Source organism: Trichechus manatus, unplaced genomic scaffold, assembly GCF_000243295.1.
Source record: "Trichechus manatus latirostris isolate Lorelei unplaced genomic scaffold, TriManLat1.0 scaffold00245, whole genome shotgun sequence".
NCBI classification, from domain to species: domain Eukaryota; kingdom Metazoa; phylum Chordata; class Mammalia; order Sirenia; family Trichechidae; genus Trichechus; species Trichechus manatus.
Window position 1 is genome coordinate 1,052,611 of NW_004444181.1, and position 3,784 is coordinate 1,056,394.

Consider the following 3,784-nt stretch of genomic DNA (forward strand, 5'->3'; position numbering starts at 1 on the left):
AGGGAAGTAACCAGGCCCTGGTCATTGACCAGGGCAGTTCTCAACCACGCTTCCTCCAGCCTGACTTGCATGTGATTCATTCAGTTATCCAGTGGCAAACATCTGCAACCCCGTAGGCCCCGGGTACCCTCGTTCTCAGCCTTAGAAGTACCTGGGGAGGCTGGGGGGAGGGGCGAGGGAGCTTTTAAAGCCCGGCCGAAAGCTGACCACAGTTGCTTGGCTAGAACCCGGGTGTGGGTGGTTAAGGCTTCCCAGATGATTGCAGTGTGCAGCCCTGGAGGACCACTGCTACGTGTGAGCCTCAGTCATGGAGGACAGTGTTTCCGAACCAGCTGCGTGACTTACCCTCACATATGGAGCAGTGATCCGGGGGAATGAGGCTTCCTGCCCTCTAGGACCTCCGCACATGGCTGAGCCTGAGTGACTTCTTTGTGACTCCCAGCTCGGGGTCTTGCCCAGAACAGGTGCTCAGCAAATGTTTGTTGACCAAAGAGACTGAGAAGCGAGGCCTGAAGAGAAGTACTAATGAGATCACCAACCTGTGGTTAGTACAGCTGAATTGGCCATTGTTTGGAAAAGCAGATGAGGTTAAAAGCTAATTTAGTTCAACCTATATTTAGTTAGTGATTGCATGTAAACCCCCAGGCTTGCTTATGTGGTGAATAGGAAGATAGATATTTCCTCATCTGTAAAATATGGACAATAATTCCGACCTTGAAAGGTTGTTATAAGGATTAAAATGCCTGGCACAGGGCCTGGCCCATGGAAAGTACTGGGTAACTTGTAGCCATTATTATTCCCTCCAGATATGAAAGGAAGGGTCAGGTACAAATAGAGCAATTTAATCACCAAATATGTATTGCTCACTTGCCTTGAGGGCAGGCGCCGTGCTGGGGACTGACACCCTGTGGTCAAGCAGCCTTGTTTTCACGGGTGACTCACTTCAGGAGCAGATAGACCGTAAACAAACCAGAAAATGACAGGAGCTAGGAGAAATCAAAGGGCCTTAGAATTTCTGAATTTACGTTTGTAATATCCAAAAATAAGTTTTCATTTTGTCCTGCTAGTTACTACATCCATAGTCACAAACTGTTTCCTTTTATTTTTACTGCCATTGAGAAGAAAATGCAATACCATAAAATACATGTTCCTATGAAGTGCGTCGCATGATGCGACAAGGCAATTTCATTGCATGACGCGCTTTGGATCTTCATGTAAACCATGAACTGTTCCACTCAACTTTGAAGGATCTAGAAGGGAATTCTCCACTGAAGAAACTCATGAGATGTGGTAGATGTAATTATAAAGACCAGGAAATGGATTCTAAGATGAAAGGATGAAAGCAGGTCCCGCTATTTTAAAATAAATATTTAGTGTAGTAAGAAAAAATGGTATTTAAAACATCATCTTCCACATTAGGAAATACTTCCTGGGAAGGGCTTTACTTTGTAAAATAATCTGAAGGCATTCTAGAGTTTTCTACAGAAGACTTTTTTGGTGAGGTTTTCAAGTAAAAAAGCTAATAAAATTATCTGACCCTTTCTCTCCAACCCTATAATTATTGAGATCGTCTGGATCACTGAAGTTCTGGTTTCTGTTCTGCTTCCAGAAAGGGAGAAACTTAGGACCTAAGTCAGGGCCCACTGCCCCTGTTTAATGTCCTTCGGGGGCTTTCCTCTGCCTCATCACTGGGACACAGGGTCCCTTTTTATAACTAGTATTGCTTATATATTTATCACTCATTTTTATGATTAACAATAGTTTAATATTTTAAAATACCTTCTATAATAACTTGTTATAAAATTTATATATAATATAAGCTACCTGCACACATAAGTTTTAAAAAATCAATATAAAGCTATGACATAAAGAAGAAATAGAAGAAAAAAGTTGTTGTTAATTGCTGTTGAGTTAATTCCATCTCATGGAGACCCCGTGTATGGCAGAGTAGAACTGTGCTCCATTGAGTTTTCAAGGCTGTGAACTTTCAGAAGCAGATTACCAGGCTTGTCTTCCAAGATGACTCTGGGTGGGTTTGAACCGCCAACTTTTCAGCTGGTTGTCGAGCACTTAACTCTTCACCACCCAAAAACCAAAACCAAACCCGTTGCCATCAAGTTGATTCTGACTCATAGCGACCCTATAGGACAGAGTAAAACTGTACAATCTGGTTTCCAAGGCTGTATACTTTACTGAAACAGACTGCCACATCTTTCTCCTGAGGAGTGGCTGGTGGATTCGAACTGCCAACCATTTGGTTAGCAGCCATGGCTCTTAACCACTGTGCTGCCAGGGCTCCATGATTTTGGCCCAGTTGTACTTATTTCAGACTTCTGGCTTCCAAAACTGTGAGAGAGTAAATTTCTATTGTTTTAAGTCACCAAGTTTGTGATAATTTGCTACACAGCAATAAGAAACAAATACAGGCTCACCACCTCCCCCAGGTCACTGAGCTGGAGGACATCCATGAACAGTCCTTGCCCAGCCACCAGGCCCAAGTCCCACACTACCAGGCCTACGGCAGAGGCCCCTGGCCACCTTTCCTACCTGCTCCTCCAGGCCAGTGACCACCTCCTGCTAGGACTCAGTGTCTGCAAATGGAGGAAGTCTACTTTGTCCTCTGACATCTCCCTTATTCCCTGTTGCTGTCCCTTCTTTCTCTGCACTGGCCCTTTAAGATCTGTCTTCTTGGGCTCTTCTTCAGCTGACTGCCATCACTGTCTCTCCTCATGTCGCACAGTTCCTGTGTTTTCTCGTCTTGGGCACATGCGTCATCAGGACACAGTCATTCCATGTCAACTGTCTGGAGTCTTCATGTTTCTACATTTGAAAAGGCTCTGTGTGGCCTCTCAGGAAACTTTTATAACTTACTACTTTTGTGGTTGAGAATATACACAGCAAAACATACACCAGATCAACCGTTTCTGCGTGTACAGTTCTGATACTGATTGCACTCTTCAAGTTGTGCAACCATTGCGCCCTCCTTTTCTGAGTTGTTCCTCCCTGATTAGCATAAACTCACTGCCCCCTAAGATTCCTGTCTAATCTTTCTAGTCGCTGTTCCCTCAGTAAACTCTTGAGAGGGCAGGTTTCTGGGTTTTTCCACCAAAACCAAACAAACCTACCTTAAATGCAGATCACTTCTCCAAATCAGGCCCCATAGACAGAGATGACCAGGGCGGGGTGGGTGAGGCAATCATCTTGGGCACAAAATTTCAGGAGGCACCAAGAAACTCATTAGTCAAGATCAACAATATGTTAATGTAATACATGTTTAAAAAAACAAAATTAATGCAAAATATCTATTATGACAAAATATGAAAAATAAAAGGCTAGAAGGAAAAAGAATTGTCTGCAGACATGACTATCAATATAGAATATTCTAAGGAATGAAAATATAAATACTAGAATTAATAAGTTTATCAAGGTTGCAGGATACAAGTTCAACAGACAAAAATTACACTTCTGTGTTGTTACTGTTGCCATCGAGTCAGGTTTTCATTGGAAAATGAAATGAAAAACAGCATTTACAATTGTATCAAAATGCTTAAGATACTTAGGGAAGCATTTAATGAAAAACGTGAAAGACCAGGCTGAAAACTACAAAACATTGATGAGAAAAAAGTGATCTAAGTAAAAGGAGAGATCTTGTTAAGGAACGAGAAGAATCAATATTGTTAAGATTTTATTCTTTATAGATTCAGTATAATCCCAAAATTCCCAGCAGGCTTTATAGATAACAACAATCTGATTCTAAATTATACTTGGAAATGCAGAAATCCTA